The sequence below is a fragment of the Mobula birostris genome, chromosome 11 (genome assembly GCF_030028105.1).
Source record: "Mobula birostris isolate sMobBir1 chromosome 11, sMobBir1.hap1, whole genome shotgun sequence".
NCBI lineage: Eukaryota > Metazoa > Chordata > Chondrichthyes > Myliobatiformes > Myliobatidae > Mobula > Mobula birostris.
In genome coordinates, this window is record NC_092380.1 from 50,366,574 (window position 1) to 50,391,663 (window position 25,090).

Here is a 25,090-nt window from a genome sequence, read left to right on the forward strand (position 1 = left end):
CAGACTCAAGAAAATTATCAATTTGTTGCTAATTTAGCATAAGTGAGCACTTTGTCAGTCACCCTAAAAAAAAGCTGTGACTCATTTGCTCAGATGACACTTTCAGGTTTCTGTTTCAAGGTATTTGTCTAGAGAACCAAAAATATCTTGATCTTGGTCACAAACTGATTCCTTGATATTGCAATCGTACATTGGGCCAAATCATATGCACTCCAATGAAGACAGGTTATGGAAAGATGTGAAAGTGACATGGTAGTTGTAATGGGTGAATTTAATTTCCCCAGAATTGATAGACTCCTATATTGCCAGGGGCTTAGATGGGACATAATCTGTTAGGTGCCTCAGCACAGTATGTAGATTATCAAGCTGGGGATGGGGCTGTACTAGACCTTGTGTGGGTAATGAGACTGGCTGGCTGATCAGAGTTTTAATTGGAGAGCATCTTGGCAACAGTGATCATAGTTGCCATAAGTTTTTAGATCGTCATTCAAAAGGGTAAGTCTAGACCTTGAGGAGAAGGGAATGTGCCAAGTAGGGTAGGGGCTAATTGGGCAGAAGTTGGGGAGAGTAGATTGGGAGCAACTATTAATTGGGCAAGTCCACATCTACCTTATGGGAGTTGATTAAAGACTAATTGATCAGAATTTAGGATGAAAAATATTTATGTGAGGAAGACTGACAAGGATGGAAAGGCTTTGGAACTTTAGATGATGAGAGAGGTTGCAGATTTATTCAAAAAGGAAAAGGAAACATATAGAAGATACAGGGAGTTGAAGTCAGACAAGGCTTCTGAGGATTATAAAAGAAGCAGGAAAGAATCTAAACAGGTCCATAAAATGATGTGGGGTAAAGTTAAAGAGAGTCCTAAGGCTTTTTATACAGACATTAAAATCAAGACCTAGCTAAGAAGAGGGTAGACCACTCAAACGAGGTGACTTGTGCCTGGAGCCAGAGGAAGTGGGCAAAGTATAAAATGAGACTTTTGCTTTGGTATTAACAAGATCAGGGAGAGGGATGATGATATTGTAGTGCTTGTTGATATCAAAAAGGAGGATGCATTGTAGCTGTTGAAGAGCCTTGGTATGATAAATTCTCAGGGCTTTTGGGGATCTATTCCAAGTTGCAAGAGAGGAGACCATGACAGATTTTTATAATCGTTTTAGCCACGGTTATGGTCCCAAAGGACCTCAGAATAGCCAGTGCTGTTCCCTGTTTAAAAAGAGCAGTAGAGACAAACTAGGCAATTGTAGGCCAATCTGGGTTGAGCAGAGGATGTTGTACGCATAGACTTCAATAAAGCAGGCACCTTTAGGGAAAATGTAAATGATATGGATGAAAATGTAGGTTGGCTGATTAGTAAATTTGCTAAAAGTTGGTGAAGCTGGGGATAGTGAGCGAGGTTGTCAGAGTGAGGAAAGATGTGAAAGATTTAGGCCAGTTGGGAATGTGAGCAGAAATATGGAAATAGGAGTTCAATTTCTGGGGAGGTGGGGGTGGAGGTTTGTGGGGTGTGGTGCTTTGGGGGGGAGGTTCAAATGTTAGAAAAAAGTGTACAGTAAATAGCAGGACCCTTAGGTGTGTGGCTGTGCAAGTCCATACTCCCCAACAGCAGCAATGAAAGTCGATATGGTGGTAAGGAGAGCATATGGCATACTTGTCTATCTTGGTTGGGGAATTGAGTACTAAAGTTGAGATGTCATATTACAGCTGTATAAAACTTTGGTTAAGTCACTTTCAGAGTATTATACGCATTTCTGATTGCCACACGACAGGGAGGAGATGGAGAAGGTACAGACGAGATTCACCAGGATGATGCCTGGATTAGATTTATTAAATATAGAGAAGTTGGACAAATTTGTATTTCCTTTGGAGTGACAGGGGCCGAGGGAACAGTCTGACAAGAGGGTACAGAATATGAGAGGTGTTGGTAGATAGAGTAGATAGAGAATTTTTTCCCAGGGTAGAAATATCAAATACTAGAGTGCGTAACTTTAAAGTGAAAGAGGGAAAGTCCAAAAGGGTTTTTCCAAGGCGAGACTTTTACATAGAAAACACCAGCTGCCCGGAGGAGAGGTGGAAACAGATACAATAGTACATTTAAGAGGCATTTACATAGACACAGGAACAGACAGAATGGAGGCAAGGGACCAACCATCACAACCTGAGTCACTACTCCAGTACAGCAACATTATGAACACTTTTCACTAAAACTGGCTTTTCATTTTTAATCTTATAAAAATTGTGCGTAGTTTATATTTGCGTTCTTCTTTTGAATGCTGCTTATTTGATGCTGCTACAATAGAGTTTTTCCCCCATTGTACCCGGGCATACATGTTCTTGACCACGTGAACAATAAACCTGACTTTCATTTGGATACAAACCATGTGCAGGTAGTTGGGATTAGCTTGGACAGGCATTGTAGGCTGCGAGGCATATTCCCGTGCTGTGCTGTTCTGTGTTCAATATTCAATGCTCAGAGTGCCCTTGATGTCCGTATTGGCAAATCGTAATGTGGAAGGTGAAGTGGAGGTTGGTTACCAATGCACTAGGGCTCTTGATCCATTGCTGTCTCCAAGGGTACTTCTAGGTATTGAAGCATTGGGCCAGACTTGTCATTTATTTCACTTTTTATTCAGGCTTAAAATTAATTGACAATATTCAAAGGTTTCAAAGGTACATCTAATGTCAGAGAAATGTATATAATATACATCCTGAAATTCCTTTTCTTCACAACCATCCATGAAAACAGAGGAGTGCACCAAATGTTAGAAACCCAAAGCCCTCCCACGCATAGGCAGCAGTAAAGCAATGATCCCCCCTCCCCCAACCAACAAAAAAGCACCGGCACCCCCAATTGAGCACTCAAGCGTGCAGCAAAGCATCAATAAAGACATAATTTGTGGTACCCCAAAGACTACCCATTCACCCGGCAATTCAACATACCACAGGCTCTCTCTCTCTCTCCCTAATAAGGAAAAAAGAGACGTCCCTGTTTCACAGCGAGAGGGGAGACATAACAAACAACTCGCTGATTTATGACGTTAAAAGTCTGTTACATCGCTTTTTCAGAGCTCTGTGCCCAAAGAACTCAGGTCTCTGGGCACACAGCCAGCAGCTAGCTTACTGCTTTTGATCTTCCATCTCCCATGGCACACCGATTTCCTGCGGAGGCACTGACCTCGAGTCTGCCCACCTCCAGAGCCACGAAATCCCGGAACCCTGGAGGCGTGCTAGTCTTCTAGGTCATGTCCTTGGCAAATTGGATAGCCGCCAGTTGTGAGACCCAAGAGCGGGTCCCATTCCTGAAAAGAACCAAAGTCAGCGTGCAACTCCAGGTCAGGGTCTTCAAAAGAACCCTGAAAGGGAAAAATAAAGATATTAAAGATAGAAGTAGAGCTGCTTCCGAAGATGCAAGCAGAGGAGTTGCCGTTAGGTGCCATCGTCCCCCTAAGCTTCACCCCTATATTTAATGTATTTTTAACACATTTACCATGTAGTTTTACTCAATAATATTTTATTAACTAGTCAAAGCCATTTGGGTGGTTGATAACTGTCCCTGAGTATGACAGACAATTAAATAACAGTGAATTAGGCCTCTCACAGCAATGGGCTATCAAAGGTCATTAGGGTGTCCCGGGGGAGGGACATTGCACCATGGGGCCTGGTTGCCATGTGAACCATGCTCTGCCTTGTGGAAAGGGCGAGAGAAAGGAAACCTTCAGTACAAAGGATCCCACAGGGCCTTTCTGAAGCTCGTGTGGATCAAGCATGACCAGATATTTCACACGTAGCTACACTGTGATCAGGATGATACTTTGATAATGGGAGGTGCAGTAAATATCAATACATTTCCTACTAAAGAGAAAAAAATGCCATTATTTTATATCCTTTCTCAATCCTGTTCTCTGGTAGCCTCTGTTGTCAAACTCTGAAATGGTAAACTAAGTTTAAGACAGGGTAGGTGGACGAATTCAGAGAAAACTGTTTTCTGTGCATTTCATAACCCATATTACATGTTGCTCTCTCATCACCCCTACACTCACTGTACAAAATGCACCCTCTATGTCCTTCCTCCTTTTTCACTGCAACTACCTTCAGACCTGTAATTCTATATGATCACAGCAGTTGTTTAGCTCTGACCTCTTCTGTGTTCCACTTTCTTCAACCTGCCTCAAAACTGACCTCCGGATTTCTCTCCACAAACCTCTCTATCTGTCTCCTTTTCTTCACATGCTTCCCTGACAAACGTGGCCACTTCTTTGAATGCCATTTTTTTCTGTTGCTTAGTGTAGATTTTTGACAACAGTGATGTTACCAAGCACGTTGAGATGATTTACCAGGTAAAAGTACCAAATTAATGCAAAATGTCATCATTATTGTAAATAAGCAACTTACTTGAGACTGAGACTTTTGAGATTTTTGTTTGTCACAAAAGCCATTTTTAGGTGAAAAGATTATTTGTATAGCATATCCAGTCATAGTTTGTAATCAAACTGAATTTTAACTTTTCCGAGGAAGCCAGCTGCACTTCTTAGAATAACATGGCAATCAGACTTCAGAATTACACTAGCTGTGACAGGGCTTTGGGAGATAGAGGGCATGAGATAAATGCAAGTTCTCTCTTGCCTTGTAATATTTTTTTCTCAACCTCTCTCTTTAATAAATTGGTCCCAATATGAAGGTTCAACAAAACGTTATTGTATCATATTAGGAAAACAGACCATGAGCCTTCATAGATGAGTTCATCAAAATGTTTGCATTGTGTGTGATCTTATTTGCCCATTGCATTCACAAGGTAAACCTTAACGGGAAGGCTCAGTTCTAGCTGATGGTGCCTGGAAATGGGACCTGATATGCTGATATAAATGTAGAAGGCATGGTTAGCAAAACTGCAGATGAAACTAAAATAAAGTTTCATTGACTGTGAAGAGAGTTATCAAAAATTATGGGGGAATCTTGATCAGCTAAGTAAGTAGATGTACAGTGGAAAGCATTCTGTATTTTGCATTATATGGAGTTTCTAATGTACAGGGGCACAAGAAGATGCAGAAAGTTGTAGACTTACCCAGCTTCATCATGAGCACAACCCTCCCTATCACTGAGGACATCTTCAAGGGGCAGAGGTCAAGAAAGTGGCATCCATCACTAAGGAACAGTCTCGGTCCAGGAAGTGACTACCATCAGGAAGCATAGGAACCTGAAAACCACACTCGGTGATTCAGAAACAGCTTCCACCATCGGATTTATGAATGGTCCATGAACACCATCTCACTATTCCTTTTTGCTGTGTTTTGTAACTTCAGAACATTAAACCAATTCAAAGGAAGACATAGGAGTCTGAAAATATAGGTCTAACTTCAAGTTTACTTTAAGCAAGGTGCGCACGCATCATGTGGTAGCGTGGTGATGTATACAATTCGCCTATTTACAACCTGTAATCAATTATTTAAATTAACAAAAATGCTTAATCAAATATATTACAAGATTACTCAAATATCACTAAAATATTAAATACCCCAAATTTTTATTCGTACTATTTTTTATTTTGTAATTTACAGCAAATTTATTTCTTTGTACTGCTGCTGCAAAGTGAGAACTTTCACATTATTTACTACACTGACGATAAATTTGATTCTGAGAATGGGGAAATGACTTTCACTTCAGGTAAATGTTACATTTTGAGACATCCAGCCAGGGTGGGATTATACAGTGAACATAGGGCCTCGGGGAGTGCCATAAAACAGAGGGACCTAGAGGTCCAAGTACACACACACAAAATGCTGGAGGAACTCGGCAGGCCAGGCAGCGTTTATGGAAAAGAGTACAGTCAATGTTTTGGGCTGAGACCCTTCATCAGGACTGTCGTTTTGCTCTTCTAATCTTTTTTCCCCAGGTCTGATGAAGGGTCTTGGCCCGAAACGTCGTCTGTTTACTCTTTTCCACAGATCCTCCAGCATTTTGTGTACATTACTTCGATTTCCAGCATCTGCGGAATTTCTTTTGTTTGTGAGTACAATTAGATACTTCGCTGAAAGAGGTGTCACATGTAGACAAGGTGGTAAAGAAGGTGTGTGGCACTCTGGCCTTCAACAGATAGGTCTCTGATTATGGGGATGAGATAGTTTGTGGGATGTTGGGGAGGCCATACTTGGAGAATTGTGCACACCTTTGGTCACTTTCTACTTCTGGGGCACCCAGGCATGACTTGAGTAGCAGCAGTGCTCTCAATGGATACGATTAAGTATTCCTGATACAGCTAAAAAGCACAACTACTTCCAAGGTCAGTACAGTCAACAAAGATGTCTTAATGCGTTTAAATGAACTATCACTGCTTAAAACCGACGAAACAACACCAATTGTGGTTGGAAGCGTAGGATACCTCGGAGGAAGCATGGCTGTAGATCAAGGATACCAGTGCGTTTAAGAAAACAGGGTTTTAAACTCTTTATACTGACTATCTTGCTGGCAAACGTGCAGACCTAGGGTGCTGAATCAGGGGGACATTAGGACCACATGTGTCCTTTGTTTCACGGAATCCTGGTTAACTCCTTCCGTGCCTGAGGCAGCGATTCAGATCGACGGGTTTACTATACACAGTCAGGATAGATCTATAGAGTCTCTCAAAAGCAGAGGAGTATGCCTCATGATCAACTCTTCTTGGTGCACAAATATATCAATGTTGTCCCAATTCTGCTCACCAGACCTGGAATATCTAGCAGTTAGGTGCTGTCCTTTTTACCTACCACGGGAGTTCTCTGGGGTCATTTTGACCTCAGGCCAATGTCAAGCAGGCTTTAGGTGATCTGAGCAATGGGATGAACATGCACGAAACAGCACACCCAAACCTCTTCACCATCGTTTTGGGAGATTTTAACCAGGCCAGTCTGAAAAATTCACTAAGCAATTACCATCAACAGATCACTTGCAATACCAGAGGAAACAACACACTGAACCATCGTTACACCACCATCAAGAATGCCTACCGTGCTATTCAACTCTCACTTCGGGAAGTCTGATCACCTGGCTGTAGTTCTACTCCCTGAGTATAGGCAGAGACTGAAGATTGCAGCACCAGTCGTGAGGACCAAGAAGGGTTGGACAAGGGAAGCACAGGAGCGCTTAAAGGACTGCTTGAAATCCCTGGACTGGGCTGTATTCAGGGATTCATCTTTGAACCTGGATGAGTATGCTGCAGTTGTTATCAACTTCATTAAAACCTGTGTGGATGAGTGTGTGCCTACAAAGAGTTACTGTATATTCCCAAATCAAAAGCCGTGGATGAACCAGGAGGTATGTTGTCTGCTGAAGGCTACATGTAGAAACATAGAAAACCTACACCACAAAGCTGTGCTGAACATGTCCTTGCCTTAGAACTACTAGAGGCTTACCCATAGCCCTCTGTTTTTCTAAGCTCCATGTACCTATCCAGGAGTCTCTTAAGAGACCCTATCGTTTCTGCCTCTACCACTGCCGCTGGCAGCAGCCCATTCCACGCACTCACCACTCTCTGTGTAAAAAAACTTACCCCTGACATCCCCTCTGTACCTACTTCCACACACCTTAAAACTATGCCCTCTCATGTTAGCCATTTCAGCCCAGGGAAAAAGCCTCTGATTATCTACATGATCAATGCCTCTCATTATCTTGTACACCTCTATCAGGTCACCTCTCATCTCTGTCACTCCAAGGAGAAAAGACCGAGTTCCCTCAACCTATCCTCATAAGGCAAGATCCCCAATCCAGGCAACATTCTTGTAAATCTCTTCTACACCCTTTCTATGGTTTCCATGTCCTTCCTATAGTGAGGCGACCAGAATTGAGCACAGTACTCCAAGTGGGGTCTGACCAGGGTCCGATATAGCTGCAACATTACCTCCTGGCTCTTAAACTCAATCTCATGGCTGATGAAGGCCAATGTACCACATGCCTTCTTAACCACAGAGTCAACCTGCATAGCAGCTGTGAGTGTCCTATGGACTCGGACCCCAAGATCCCTCTGATCTTCTACACTGCCAAGAGTCTTACCATTAATGCTATATTCTGCCATCATATTTGACCTACCAAAATGAACCACCTCACACTAATCTGGGTTGAACTCCATCTGCCACTTCTCAGCCCAGTTTTGTATCCTATTGATGTCCTGTTGTAAACTCTGACAGCCCTCCACACTATCCACAACACCTCCAACCTTTGTGTCATCAGCAAATTTACTAACCCATCCCTCCACTTCCTCATCTAGGTCATTTATAAAAATCACGAAGAGTAGGGGTCCCAGAACAGATCCCTGAGGCACACCACTGGTCACCGACCTCCATGCAGAATATGACCCATCTACAACCACTGTGGGCAAGCCAGTTCTGGATCCACAAAGCAATATCCCCTTGGATCCCATGCCTCCTTGCTTTCTCAGTAAGCCTTGCATGGGGTACCTTATCAAATGCCTTGCTGAAATCCATATACACTACATCTACGGTTCTACCCTCATCAATGTGTTTAGTCACATCCTCAAAAAATTCAATCAGACTCGTAAGGCACGACCGGCCTTTGACAAAGCCATGTTGACTATTCCTAACTACAGGAAGGATGTGGAAACCATAGAAAAGGTGCAGACGAGATTCACAAGGATGTTGCCTAGATTGGGGAGCATGCCTTATGAAAACAGGTTGAGTGAACTCAGCCTTTTCTCCTTGGAGCGACGGAGGATGACCTGATAGAGGTGTTATAAGATGACGAGAGGCATTAATCATGTGGATAGTCAGAGGCTTTTTCCCAGGGCTGAAATGGCTGCCACAAGAGGGCACAGGTTTAAGGTGCTTGGGAGTAGGTACAGAGGAGATGTCAGGGGTAAGTTTTTTACGCAGGGAGAGGTGAATGTGTGGAATGGGCTGCCGGCAACGGTGGTGGAGGCGGATACGATAGAGTCTTTTAAGAGACTCCTGGATAGGTACATGGAGCTCAGAAAAAATAGAGGGCTGTAGTAATTTCTAAGGTAGGGACATGTTCGGCACAACTTTGTGGGCCGAAGGGCCTATATTGTGCTGTAGGTTTTCTATGTTTCTATGTCGACATTAAGAACTTAAAGTACTGCAGGACTGCCCCATTGGTGAGATTGTGGAGAAACTGGAGGTGCTGGCCATGGTGTGGATTGTGCTGCTGTCTGTGTCAGAGAGGTGTCAGAGGAGTCAGTGCACAAAGGTGGTGTGCAGTCGAATAGTGAGTGATTGTTTTAGTTGCTTTTCACTAAACCTTGGGTGATCACTGTTAACGTGGAATGCTGCAAGTCCAATTCAATGATTTATTGGCAGTCATCAAGGGGGAAATCGCATGGGTGCTGCATGGTCTTGGTCGTAGTAAGGACTAGGCCTCAAGCCGAGTGATTGCCCAGAAGATAGGTGTCAGAGTCAGTGTGCTCCACTGGAGGCAGTGTGGTGTGGCATCTAAGCTAGAGTCAGTGCCGCCCTCCAGTGTTCGCTCGGCAAAAGACGAGCTGTATTGTGTTCAACTGCAGACTGCTTCAACATTCATGGACTCTGGGTTTAGGGATATATTTTTTGTCTGACTATTTTTACTAATAGCTTATATGCATTTGCTATCTTATATGTGCCTTGTTGCGTATGACTGCTGGTACTGCATTTTGCACCTTGGCCCCGGAATAGCACTCTTCCTCTTGGCTGTATTCATGTGTATTCATGTATGGTTGAATGACAATCACATTGAACTTGAACTCGAAAGGGCTGAACAGCCTATTCCTGCTTCTGATTCTTATGTAAATTTTCTGTAATGGGAGCTGCCACAACTTCTCAGGCATCTCCACAAGACAGAAAGACCTAATCCATGGTCGCATTACAGGTGCAAACTGTAACCCTGTAAAGGAGCAGCATGTTTCAAAACTAACCTCTATTGACAAAGCTAAAGCCTAAAAGGGAAGCATATGATAAAACCAAGGTTAATAATCATGTGAAATATGGATAATGCAGTGTGGAGGTTAAATAACAAAAGTCGTGTGAAATATAGATAATATAGGATGGCAGTCAAAGGACAAAATAGCCATGTGAAGAATGACATACACGTATTGCATGCAAGAATAGTTAGAGATGAGTGAAAGTGAAATCTTGGTGTGGAGAGTACTGTGATTAAGGGGTATTAAATCATCATTTCAATAAATTCCAGTAATAACTACAGTGACAGTATGGCACACGTAAAAACGTGGTAACTGGGGTGCAGTGCTGGAGACGCTGGCCTGGCAGGTAACACTGATAATTTCATTTGGTCTTGTCAGGAACTTATTGATTCACCGTTGGTGGTATTTGCCAACACCTTTAGTGCCTACCATATGTAGCGGAACACTTAGCATTTAATGATCATAATGCCATAGTTATAAGATAATTACTGAAAATGATAGGTCTGGTCCTTGGATTGAGATTCTAAGTTGGAGAAAGACCAATATTAATGGTATTAGAAAGAATCTGGCAAGTGTTGGTTGGGATGGGTTGTTTTCCACCAAAGGTGAGCTTAGTAAGTGGGAGGCAGTCAAAAGTGAAATTTTGAGAGTACAGAGTTCGTATGTTTCTGTCAGAATAAAAGGCAAGGATAATATATTTATGGAACCTTGGTTTTTGGGATATACTGAGATCCCGGTGAAGAAGAAGTAGGAGAGCCCTGCTGGCAGTCAATGGGGTAACATCTTTTTGAACCTTATCTACCTTTCTGCTTCCTACCAGTTTTTTGAAACCTTGTTATAAATCTTAATATTGCTCTATTATGTCTATGAGAATACTAAAGTCTCTGCAAAAGAAAAAGATGATTCTCCAACTACTTTGGAATCAATTGAAGATTTCCTTAAAAAGCAAAAAACAGAACTTTCTGAGGAATTTCAACATCTTAATGTCAAGTTGAGCACTATTCAACAAACGCTAATCGAACATGAAAAGTGAATTAAGGAGAATAAAGAAACTTTGTCGATACTGGAAGTGGACTTAGAAGACCTGAGTAAGCGCTGCAAAAAATTATCATTATCTAATGAAAAATTAACAAAGAAGGTTACCAACCTGGAAAGCAGAAGCAGAAGGAACAATCTACGTATTCTGGGTCTTGAAGAATCAATTGAGGGTGCCCACCCCACGGACTTCTTTGCAAGCTTTCTGAAGCAGCTAGTCCCTGTTTATTGCCGTCTGAGCCTAAATTGGACCGCGCCCACCGGTCACTGGCCCCGAAACCAAAGTTGGAGGAGTGACCTAGGTCGGTTATTTTATGTTTTCATGAATTTCGTACTAAGGAGCTTTTAATCAGTCATATCCGTCTGTCATGGTCTGGTCCATGAAGTCCGTATTCCAGTTCATGGTCCGGTCCGTTGACCCTTGCTCCAGGTTTTCCTTTCTACCCTGTTTCTGTTCTTGTTGAGCTCTATTGAGGCAGCTGATGCTCGTTGGGGCTGGCTGAATAAATACCTTCAGAGACCAGGGCATGGTGGCTGGATTGTTCTTGTCCTTACTCCTTGTATCCCTTCCTCTGCCTTCTGTTTCCTCGCCTGAAGCCTTGCTGGTAACTCTCGCCTCGCCCGAAGTTCTCGTTTCGCCTTGCAATGCCTGAAGCCCTGCCTTGTCTTGCTGGTAACTCTCGCCTCGCCTGAAGTTCTGTCTTGCCTTGCATTGCCTGAAGCCTTGCTTTGTCTTGCTGTCTTGTCCTGGAGCCACCCCATACCTATCTCCCTTCCTGTCCCTTGCCTCCGTCGGGTAAGCCAGGCCGTCTTGCCGTTACCTGCAGTTGGTTCTGTCCCTTCCTGTCCCTTGCCTCCGTCGGGTAAGCCAGGCCGTCTTGCTGTTACCTACGGTTGGTTCTGTCCCTTCCTGTCCCTTGCCTCCATTGGGTGGAGATCCGCACCCTGCCCAGGAGTACCGTGCCCTGCCCAGGAGTACCGCACCCTGCCCAGGAGGAGCTTCCAGTCTCCTGCCTCCAGCCTCACCTTGCCTCAAGTCTCCTGCCTCCTGCCTCAAGGCTGAAGACTCCAGCCTCCTGCCTCCTGCCAAGCCTCGCCTCAAGTCTCTAGCCTCTAGCCTCAAGCCTGAAGACTCCAGCTTCCTGCCTCCTGCGAAGCCTCGTCTCTAGTCTCTAGCCTCAAACCTGAAGACTCCAGCCTCATCCTGCCTGCCAGCCAAGTCCTGTCCTTGCCTAGTTCTGGGGTCCGAGCCAGAGGCAAGACCCAGGTACTGGGTCCTCGTCCAGTCTCTGGCTCGGAGTCCAAGCCCGGGCTCCTAGCTCTCTTGTCCAGTACTGTTCCGGGTTCCCGGTTTTCGTGTCCATGTCCTTGCTCTCACCCTGTATCCTAGTCCTGTCCCTAGTACTTCAGTGTCTGTGTCTTGCACTTGGGTCCGTTCCTAGCCAGCGCCTTATGACAATGTCGAGTAGCAATGATTGATTACAACGGGAAGATGATCAGATTCATGGAAGATTTTACATTGGAGGTTATGGCTGAACGTGCCAAGTATAAAGGGGTCACGTCGCTGCTCTATAACAAAAGGTTTAAGCCCTCCCTTTGCTTCCCTGCACGTCTTAGAATCGTTCAGAAAAATGGTGTGCAGAAATGGCTGGGATCAATTGAACATGCACAGAAGTTTTTGAAGGCAGAAGATTAATTGCGTTATATCTCTTACAAGAGCAATTATCTTTTTAATGTTGGATAGAATAAGGTTTTAATAAACTTACATTTTGACCATTTATATATCTTGTTTTTTGATATTTTTTATTACTTTATTCTTTTTTCTGAGGTTTTTCTATATATATATTTTTTGGAATTGTTTAAATGAATCCTCTTATGTTTTGGATTTCTGGTTTAAGTTTTTTTTGTCTGTTATGTCTTGGTAGGAACATAATAACCTTGAATGATTGGAGTTTTGCCAGCAGGGTTTCTTTGGGATGGTTGTCTTTAGGGTTTAGCATGCCGACTGTTCTTTGGCCAGCTTTTTGGCTTTGGAAGGGGGAGGAGGGTGGGGGTCTCTTTTTTCTTTTTTCTTTGGAAGCTGGGTTGGGCTACCATCCAAATTTTCTGTTTGAGTACCTTATTTCATGGTTCGTTCTCTGGTTCTAATAATTTATGATCAGATCTTTTAACTCTTCTGTTAATTAGTATTTAAAATGGATCAAAATATTAATTTGCTTAGTTTTAATGTGAAAGGGTTAAATCACCTTGTGAAACGGAATAAGATTTTTGCTTATATTAAAAAGTTAAGGGCCCCCATTATTTTTCTACAAGAAATGCATGTGTGCAGTTGTGACAATGCACACCTTTTTAATCGGTGGAGGGATCTACAATTTCATTCTTCATTCAGAGAAAAAGCTCGGGAAGTCTCGATTTTTATAGATAATACAATTTCTTTTGTTCAACATAAAGTTGTTTCTGACCCTAATGGGCGATTTGTCATAGTGTCAGGGAAATTAGTTAATACATTAACAAATACAATGAATTTGTACGCCCCCAATGCGGATGACACAGGAATTTTTGAGCGTTTCTTTTCATTCCTGCTAGATTTGAGTCTTTATTCTTTAGTGATAGGAGGAGATTTTAATTGTTGTCTAGGCCCAGTATTAGATCGTTCTTCTCTTAAATCAGCCACACCTAATAAATCAGCTTTATTTATTCAATCCTTTGATGTCTGGTGCAGAAAAAATCATTCTTCTCTCATGTCCATCATCCCTATACCAGGATTGATTTTTTTTATTGATAGTCAAATGATTCCATTAGTTCGATCCATTGAATATAAAGAAATAGCTATATCTGACCACTCTCTTGTATTTCTATCTTTAAATCTTCCTGGTTTCACTCATATGAACAGATACTGGTGTTCTAATTTAACTTTGTTATCTGATAAGGACTTTCTAACATTCCTGGAGAATCAAATTACTCTTTTTTTTGAAGAAAATGCGTTGGAAGAGACTTCTAGTCTTATCATTTGGGACGCTTTTAAGGCATATATTAGAGGACGAATTATCTCCTATACTGCATATATTAAGAAAAAAGCTAACAAAGAGAGAACTGATTTAGTTAATCAATTAAAACAATTAGACCAGAAATATGCTCTGGCACCAGACCCTGAACTATACAAAAGACGTATTGAAATTAAAACTAAATATGATCTTCTTATAACGTATTCAATTGAAAGCCAACTTTTAAAAGATAGAAGCCAATTCTATATACATGTAGAAAAAACTGGTAAACTATTGGCTAATCAATTGAAGTCCTTTATATCTAAATGGCAAATTAAACAAATTCGCAAAACCAATGGTGATTTGACAACTGACCATGTTGAAATAAATGATACTTTTAGAGAATTTTATTCTAAACTGTATAGTTCTGATTTTGTTAAAGATAATACTGCAATGAACAATTTTTTAGACCAATTAAGTACTCCTGGACTTTCGGTTGATAATCGAAAGCAGTTGGATCAACCTATTTCTCAGGAGGAAATCACTGAGGCTATACGTTCATTGCATTCTGGGAAATCTTCAGGACTTGACGGATTCTCTGGAGAATTTTATAAGGCTTTTTCTTTATTGCTTATACCTTACTTATGTTCTACTCTTACTGATTCCTTTAAGGTGGGTAGGTTGCCACAGTCTTTTCACGAAGCTTCCATTTCGCTTATTAGAAACCATAGAAACCATAGAAAAACTACAGCACAGAAACAGGCCTTTTGGCCCTTCTTGGCTGTGCCGAACCATTTTCTACCTAGTCCCACTGACCTGCACATGGACCATATCCCTCCATACACCTCCCATCCATGTATCTGTCCAATTTATTCTTAAATGTTAAAAAAGAACCCGCATTTACCACCTCGTCTGGCAGCTCATTCCATACTCCCACCACTCTCTGTGTGAGGAAGCCCCCACTAATGTTCCCTTTAAACTTTTCCCCCCTCACCCTTAACCCATGTCCTCTGGTTTTTTTTCTCCCCTTGCCTCAGTGGAAAAAGCCTGCTTGCATTCACTCTATCTATACCCATCATAATTTTATATACCTCTATCAAATCTCCCCTCATTCTTCTATGCTCCAGGGAATAAAGTCCTAACCTATTCAACCTTTCTCTGTAACTGAGTTTCTCAAGTCCCGGCAACATCCTTGTAAACCTTCTCTGCACTCTTTCAACCTTATTTATATCCTTCCTGTAATTTGGTGACTAAAACTGAACGCAATACTCCAGATTCGGCCTCATCAATGCCTTATACAACCTCATCATAACATTCCAGCTCTTATACTCAATACTTTGATTAATAAAGGCCAATGTACCAAAGGCTCTCTTTACGACCCTATCTACCTGTGATGCCACTTTTAGGGAATTTTGTATCTGTATTCCCAGCTCCCTCTGTTCCACTGCACTCCTCAGTGCCTTACCATTAACCCTGTATGTTCTACTTTGGTTTGTCCTTCCAACGTGCAATACCTCATACTTGTCTGTATTAAACTCCGTTTGCCATTTTTCAGCCCATTTTCCCAGCTGGTCCAGGTCCCTCTGCAGGCTCTGAAAACCTTCCTCACTGTCTACTACACCTCCAATCTTTGTATCATCAGCAAATTTGCTGATCCAATTTACCACATTATCATCCAGACCATTGATATAGATGACAAATAACAATGGACCCAGCACTGATCCCTGTGGCACACCGCTATTCACAGGCCTCCACTCAGAGAAGCAATTCTTTACTACCACTCTTTGGCTTCTTCCATTGAGCCAATGTCTAATCCAATTTACCACCTCTCCATGTATACCTAGCGACTGAATTTTCCTAACTAACCTCCCATGCGGGACCTTGTCAAAGGCCTTACTGAAGTCCATGTAGACAATATCCACTGCCTTCCTTGCATCCACTTTCCTGGTAACCTCCTCGAAAAACTCCAATAGATTGGTCAAACATGACCTACCACGCACAAAGCCATGTTGACTCTCCCTAATAAGTCCCTGTCTATCCAAATGCTTGTAGATTCTGTCTCTTAGTACTCCCTCCAATAACTTACCTACTACCGACATTAAACTTACCAGCCTATGATTTCCTGGATTACTTTTCGATCCTTTTTTAAACAATGTAACAACATGAGCCACTCTTCAATCCTCCGGCACCTCACCTGTAGACAGCGACATTTTAAATATTTCTGCCAGGGCCCCCGCAATTTCAACACTAGTCTCCTTCAAGGTCCGAGGGAACACCCTGTCAGGTCCTGGGGATTTATCCATTTTAATTTTCCTCAAGACAGCAAGCACCTCCTCCTTTTCAATCTGTACAGTTTCCATGATCTCACTACTTGTTTCCCTTAATTCCATAGACTTCATGCCAGTTTCCTTAGTAAATACAGACACAAAAAACCTATTTAAGATCTCCCCCATTTCCTTTGGTTCCGCACATAGCCGACCACTCTGATCTTCAAGAGGAGCAATTTTATTCCGTACAATCCTTTTGCTCTTAATATACCTGTAAAAGCTCTTTGGATTATCCTTCACTTTGACTGCCAAAGCAACCTCATGTCTTCTTTTAGCCCTCCTGATTTCTTTCTTAAGTATTTTCTTGCACTTCTTATACTCCTCAAGCACCTTATTTACTCCCTGTTTCCTATACATGTCATACAACTCTCTCTTCTTCTTTTTCAGAGTTGCAATATCCCTTGAGAACCAAGGTTTCTTATTCCTATTCACTTTGCCTTTAATCCTGACAGAAACATACAAATTCTGCACTCTCAAAATTTCTCCTTTGAAGGCTTCCCACCTATCGATCACACCTTTGCCAGAGAACAACCTGTCCCAATCCACGCTTTTCAGATCCTTTCTCATTTCTTCAAATTTGGCCTTCTTCCAGTTCAGAACCTCAACCCTAGGAACAGATCTATCCTTGTCCATGATCAAGTTGAAACTAATGGTGTTATGATCACTGGAACCAAAGTGCTCCCCTACACAGACTTCCGTCACTTGTCCTAACTTGTTTCCTAACAGGAGATCCAATATTGCATCCCCTCTAGTTGGTCCCTCTATATACTGATTTAGAAAACTTTTCTGAACACATTTTACAAACTCTAAACCATCTAGACTTCTAAGAGTATGGGAGTTCCAATCAATATATGGAAAATTAAAATCCCCTACCACCACAACTTTATGTTTTCTGCAGTTGCCTACTATCTCTCTGCAGATTTGCTCTTCCAATTCTCTCTGACTATTGGGTGGTCTATAATACAATCCCACTAATGTGGCCATACCTTTCATGTTTCTCAGCTCCACCCATAAGGACTCAGTAGACAAGCCCTCTAATCTGTCCTGCCTGAGCACTGCTGTAATATTTTCCCTAACAAGCAATGCTACTCCCCCACCTTTCATTCCTCTGCCTCGATCACATCTGAAACATCGGAATCCTGGAATATTAAGCTGCCAGTCCTGCCCCTCCTGTAGCCAAGTTTCACTAACTGCCATAATGTCTTAATTCCATGTGTCAATCCACGCCCTCAATTCATCCGCCTTCCCCGCAATACTCCTAGCATTGAAATATATACACCTCAGAAGATTTTTACCACCACTCACAACCTTTCTATTAGCGGATTTGCTTGAACTTTTGACATCATTTATTTTCACCCTAGCCACACTGTCAGCTCTGGCACTCTGGTTCCCATCCCCCTGCAAATCTAGTTTAAAGCCTCCCCAATAGCACTAACAAACCTCCCTGAAAGGATATTGGTCCCCCTGTAGATCAAGTGTAACCCACCTCTCTTGTACAGGTCCCACCTGCCCCAGAAGAGGTCCCAATGATCCTGAAATCTGAAACCCTGCCCCCTACACCAGTTCCTCAGCCACTTGTTCATCCTCCACAGCATCCTATTCCTACCCTCACTGGCACATAGCACAGGTAGCATTCCTGAGATTACCACCCTGGAGGTCCTGCTTTTCAACTTCCTACCAAGCTCTCTATACTCACTCTCCAGGACCTCCTCACTCTTCCTTGCTATGTAATTGGTACCGATGTGCACCACGACATCTGGCTGATCACCCTCTCACTTCAGAAAGTCATGCAAGCGATCAGAGACATCCTTGACCCTGGCACCCGGGAGGCAACAAACCATCCTGGATTCTCTGTCATGACCACAGAACCTCCTATCTGCTCCTCTAACTATCGAGTCCCCTATCAGTACCACTCTCTTCTTTTTCCACCCTCCCTTCTGCACTGCAGAGCCAGACTCAGTGCCAGAGATCCGGCTACTGCAGCTTGTCCCAGGTAAGTCATCCCCCCAACAGTATCCAATGCGGTATACTTGTTGTTGAGGGGAATGGCCACAGGAGAACCCTGCTCTGCTTGCCCTTTCCTCTTCCCTCCCCTGACAGTGACCCAATTTCCTGTGCTCTGCTCCGTTGGTGTAACTACCTCCCTGTAGCTACTATCTATAATCTCCTCATTCTCCCGAATGATCCACAGGTCATCCAGCTTCTGCTCCAGTTCCCTAACTTGGTTTGTTAGGAACTGCAGCTGGATGCACTTCTTGCAGGTGTCGTTGTCAGGGACACCGGAGGGCTCCCTGACTTCCCACATCCTGCAAGAGGAGCATTCCAACATCCTGCCTGGCATTTTCACTGCACTAAACAATCTGAACAAAAAACTTACCGGAACCTACCCTGGCCTCTGCCTGTTCTCGTCGAAGCCTGTTGAGCCAAAGCCGTCCCACTCTGACTCAGTCCACTCCGACGATGGCCGCTGTACATGGCGGTCTGTTTCTAAACCTTGGCGCGCTACGTCACGCGCCTGCGCAGTGTGGACCCTTCTCTCCGAGCAGTGTTTTAAAAAAAAAGACTTTTTCTACCTGATTTCTTCACTCCCTTCTTCTCAGCTGCTTGCTTCGACTGAAACAAGAATATGAATCCCACTGAATGCTCTTCATATAGACCAATCTCTTTACTCAGTGTTGATACTAAGATCCTACCTAAAGTTTTGGCCCGTACTTGAAAATATTATACCTTCTATAATATCTGATGATCAGACAGGATTTATTAAAAATCGATATTCCCATTTTAATATACAGCGTTTGTTAAACGTTATGTATTCTCCATCCAAGGAAATATCGAAATGTGTGATTTCTCTGTATGCAGAAAAGGCTTTTGACTGAATTGAATGGAGTTTCTTATTTAAAACCTTAGAAAAATTTAATTTTGGGCCTAATTTTGTTCTTTGGATTAAATTACTTTACTTATCTCCCTCTGCTCGGGTCCTTACTAACTTTCAGAATTCTAAACCAATTAAACTCCAACGGGGAACCAGACAAGGATGTCCGTTGAGCCCTTTGCTTTTTGATTTGGTATTAGAATCTTTAGCAATTGCCTTTCGAGAGTCTAAAGATATCACCCGTATCTTAAGGAAAGGTACTATTCATAAAGTCTCGCTTTATGCTGATGACCTATTACTTTTTATATCTAATGCTACAACTTCTTTACCCTCTATGTTTCTTTTACTAACTAATCTTGGTCAGTTGTCAGGATATAAATTGAACTTACATAAGAGTGAATTGTTTCCTTTAAATAATTTGATACCAACCGATGTTAACCTTCCTTTTAAAACTGTAAGAAAACAATTTATATACTTGGGTGTAACAATCACTAAGAATTATAAAGATCTATTCAAAGAAAATTTTCTAACCTTAATGAATTATGTGAAAAAGACACTTTTTAATTAGTCGCCTCTCTCTTTATCGTTGATTGGATGAATTAATTCTATTAAAATGAATATTTTATCTAAATTTATATACCTTTTTCAAGCTATACCTGTTTTTATTCCTAAATCTTTTTTTTTGATTCTTTAGATTTGATTCTTTCTTCCTATATATGGAAGAATGGAAAACCCCAATTAAATAAAGCCCACCTTCAAAAAATTAAAAAGAATGGAGGCCTTGCTCTACCCAATTTTAGGTTATGTTATTGGGTAATTAACATACGAAATCTTACGTTCTGGTTATATTATATTAATCGTGAGGATTGTCCAATATGGGTCTTTTTGGAAGCCAACTCTGTTAGGAAATTTTCTATTATTTCTCTTCTTGGATCCTCTCTTCCTTCATCTTTAAATAAATTAACTGACAGTTTGGTGGTTCAACACACTTTGAGGATCTGGCTACAGTTTAGAAAACTTTTCGGTTTATTGAGATTTTCCCTTTCTAGTCCTATTTTTTCTAATTTTTTTAAAACCATCTATGACTGATCTGTTTTTTAGAGAATGGGAAAGATTAGGCATTAAATGATTTCAGGATCTGTTTGTGGAGGGAATCTTTTTTTCTTTTGAGCAGCTCTCAGTGAAATATAATCTATCAAATATCCACTTTTTTTGATATCTACAGATTAGAGATTTTTTAAGATCTAAACTACATTACTATCAGCATGGATAAGAACATAATAGATGTAACTTTTAATTTGAAACCTTTTGATAATGGTTCAATATCTTATATTTATGGTCTGTTGTTGGGACTGAGAATGGCTCCTTTAGATAAAATTAAAAAAGTTTGGGAAAAGGATTTACAGACTTCATTATCTGATGAGACCTGGAGGGCTATTTTCAAATCCTTCATCATTATGTCCTTGTCATTCCCTCCTACAATTTGAAGTGGTACATAGGGCTCATATGTCTAAAGACAAGCTCTCTCGTTTTTGTGTAGATATATCTCCTTATTGTGACAGATGTAATAATGGAGAGGCTTCATTAATTCATATATTCTGGTCATGTCCAAGCCTTGAAAAATATTGGAAAGATGTATTCCAAACTTTTTCTGTACTTTTTAAAGTTAATTTTAAGACTGCCTTATTTGGTATTGTTGAGGAAAGAGCTATAATTTTGGAGCCTTCTCATTTGCGAGTACTGGCTTTTATTTCTCTTATGGCTAGGAGGACGACCTTGCTTAAATGGAAGGAGCTTGCTTCCCCCTACACATGCTCAATGGTTATGCGATGTTATGTCATGTTTAAATTTAGAGAAGATTCATTGTTCGATTTCTGATTCTAATCAAGATTTTCAAACACTATGGGGACACTTTCTGAGCTATTTTGAAAATCTTTGAATTGTTATTGTTATTTAGATATAGATCTGGGTTATTATTATAAAATGTTATATGGTAAAGTACTCTTTTTTTTCTTTTGTTTTTTTACCAACCAGCTTTGTCTTGGTAGAGGGTGTAGATTTTTTTTATAATATAATTAACCATATTATTGTATTTCATAATTCAATTTATTTTATTTGATTGATCATGAATATGGGATACCATGATTGTATCAGTGTGATTTACATATAGTGCATTTCGTGCTACCTTCTTTTGATTTATGATAAGTATCCTTATGAATTCTGTATTTGTGTATATGAAATTTAAATTTAATAAAAATATCAGAAAAAGAAAGAAAGAAAGAAAGAAGAAGTAGGAGGAGCATAGCAGGTGGGAACAAGGAACAAACGAGGTACTTCAAGAGTCTGAGAAATGCAAGAGAACACTACAGAAGGAAATCAGGAGGGCTAAAAGAAGGCACGAGGTTGCTCTAGCAGACAAGGTGAAAGAGAATCTTAACGGATTCTATAGACATATTGAGAGAAAGGAATAGCAAGGGATAAAATTTGCCCTCTTGAAGATCAGTGTGGTCATCTGTGAATGGAACCAAAAGAGAAGGGGGAGATATTAAGTGGATTTTTTGCATCTGTATTTTCTCTGGAGATGGACACAGAGTCTATAGAAGTAAGGCAAAGGGATAGTAAGATCATAGACCCTATGGAGATTACAGAGTACGAAGTGTTTGCTGTCTTGAGGGAAATTAGGGTGGATAAGTCCCTAGGGCCCGATAAGGGTCCCCTTGGACCTTGTGGGAGGTCAGTGCAGAAACTGCAGGGTCCTTTCAAAGATATTGGAGGTGCTGGAGGATTGAAAGAGAGCTAACATTCCATTGTTTAACAAAGGCTCTGATAATAAGTTGGGAAGTTATAGGCCAGTGAGCCTGACATCATTAGTGGGCAAGTTATTGGAAGATATTTTAAGGGACTGGATATATAAATATTTGGATAGAGGAACTGATAAGGGATAGTCAACATGGCTTTGTGGATGGTAGGATGTGTCTACCCATGTTTTTCAAGGAAGTTACCAAGAAAGTTAATGAATGGAAGTCAGTGGATGTTGCCTACATGGACCTTAGCAAGGTCTTTGACAAAGTCCTGCATGGGAGGTTGGTACAGAAGGTTTAGACATTTGGCATTCAGGATGAGGTAGTAAACTGGATTAGACATTGGCTTTGTGGGATAAGTCAGAGAGTGGAGGTTGATGGTTGCCTCCCTGACTGGAGGCCTGTGTCTAGAGGAGTACCCCAGGGATTGGTGCTGGGTCCATTGTTGTTTCAACCATATAAACAATCTGTTTGATAATGTGGTAAAATGGATCAGCAAATTTGCAGATGACACCAAGATTGGGGGCATAGAGGACGGTAAGGAAGACTATCAAAGCTCGCAGCAGGAACTAGACCAGCTGGAAAAGTGGGCTGATAAATGACAGATGGAATTTAATGCAGACAAGTTTGGAGTATGGTGTACAGCTCTGGTCAGTGAATTATAGGAAAGATGTCAATAAAATTGAGAGCATAGAAGGTTGAGAGGGGACTTGATAGAGGTGTTTAAAATTATGAGGGGGATTGATAGAGTTGACGTGGATAGGCTTTTTCCGTTGAGAGTGGGGGAGATTTGAACAAGAGGACATGAGTTGAGAGTTAAAGGAAAAAGTTTAGGGGTAACATGACGGGGAACTTCCTTACTCAGGGAGTGGTAGCTGTGTGGAACGAGCTTCCAGCAAAAGTGGTTGAGGCAGGTTTGATGTTGTTGTTTAAAGTTAAATTGGACAGCTATATGGACAGGAAAGGAATGGAGGGTTATGGGCTGAGTGCAGGTCGGTGGGACTAGTTGAGAGTAAGGGTTCGGCATGGACTAGAAGGGCCGAGATGGCCTGTTTCCATGCTGTAATTGTTATATGGTTATATAAGTGTGAGGTGGTGCACTTTGGGAGGACAAACCAGGGTAGGTCTTACACAGTGAGTGGTAGGGCACTGAGGAGTGCAGTGGAACAGAGGGTTGTGGGAATATAGATCCATAATTCCTTAAAAGTGGCATCACAGGTAGATAGGATTGTAAGGACAGCTTTTGGCACATTGGTCTTCATAAATCGTAGTACTGAGTACTGGAGTTGGGATGTTGCGTTGAAGCTGGATAAGACGTCGGTGGGGCCCAACTCTGGGGTATTGTGAGCAGTTCTGGTCATCTACCTACAGGAAAGAGATAAAAACGATTGAAAGAGTAGAGAGAAAACTTACGAGGATCTACCAAGAGGTGAGGGTCTGAATTAGAGGGAAAGGTTGAATATGTTAGGACTTTGTTCTCTGAGCACAGGAGAATGAGGGGCGATTTGACACAGGTATACAAAACTATGAGGGGTATCGCTCGCTTTAGGTCGCATCTGGAAACTCCTGTTGATGGATAATTTCCCTCCACACCGCTCTGGCATATTGGGAAATCATGTTTGTGGCCAGTTACAGCAGTGGTCTGCCTTTGCTTACTGTCGGGTGAGTTTAAAGAGATCACCACCTCTTGCAGTGGATGACCAGGACGTCTGAGAGCCTTGTTGTGCTCTTAGTGCTCCACAAACTCCTGCTGGCCTGCCTGCTTGACCAGTGGACCATGAATCGGTCTCCTCCACACAATCCGCCATGGCCAGACTTCACATGCTGGGATAGGCAGATCCCCTACCTCACCGACGTCGAAGACCCGTCAGCTGCCCTCACCTGGTTTGGCCCGTCTGCCGAGATGGTTTACCGGGGTGTGGCTGCTGCGCATGTTCCAGCTACTTGGAGCCACAGGTGAGAGCTGAGCGCCAGGTGGGGACCAAAGGTGGACGAGCTGCCCTGAAAAAGGGCACGGCAGGCCCCCCCACCCCACCAGAGGTGCTACTCCTCCCTAGACACCCCATACACCCCATGAGGGGTATAGATAGGGTAAGTGCGAGCAGGTGTTTTTCACTGAGTTTGGGTGAGAGTAGAATGAGAGGTCATGGGCCAAGTGTGAAAAGTGAAATGCACACAGGGAATGTGAAGGGGTATGCCTTCACTCAGAGGGTGTGAGAGTGTGGAGTGAGCGCTGCCGGCTGAAGTGGTGGATGTGGGTTTGCTTTCAACATTTAGAGAAATTTGGATAGCTATGTCGATGGGAGGGGGACAGAGGGCTATGGTCCCACAGCAGATTCACGGGACTAGGCAGATTTATAGGATGGCATGGACTGACGGACTGAAGGGCCTGTAGTGTTCTATGACCCTGTGATCACATGCTGCACCTTAAATCAAAGAAAATCAAAAAGACTACAGATACTAGAGACCTGAAATACAACTTGTCAGCTGTTGAGGCTGCATCTGCGGAGGGAGAAATTGTCAATGCTTCACCCGTTCTGCATCGTCAGTGCTGAGCTCTGCCACACCAACCGTTTCTCCTTCCACAGGTGCTGCCTGATCCACTGTCTCCAGCATTCGCTGTTTATACTTCAATGGGGAGTTGTTTTGCTCACTGTTCCATTATCCGAGTTTACCCTGTGCTGATCTGTTGTTTGAAGAGCTAGCCTCCGTCAGGCCACTGGCTAATCAGGGTAACACAAGGGGAAACAGGAGGCTAGACACTGTTAGAAACAGTGATCCGGTTTCTCAGTCAGGATTGTAAAGATCAACAGCACTGTTAGTGGACAACCAATCTGCCCGGCTTGCCAAAGACAGATCCATCGTTAGGGGCGTGATTCTTAGTGGCAAACGGAGCTCCCCAAATGATGACTCAGTTATGACAGGAATATATAAGGAAAAAAAGTTAAATTAAAGAATAACAACGCAAGAATTCAGGGTAATGTACGCATCCATATTGACAGAGAAATCCAGCTTCATTGCATCATCATCCCTGAGGCCTGACATGGTCATACTGTCAGAAACCTTGAAGCAGGTTGGCATGGTACAGCTGACAGCTCCTTGGGAAGACCACATTGAGTAGGTGTGTTTGAGCGTAAAAAAGCCAGATATCAGGCGCTGATAGAGCACTG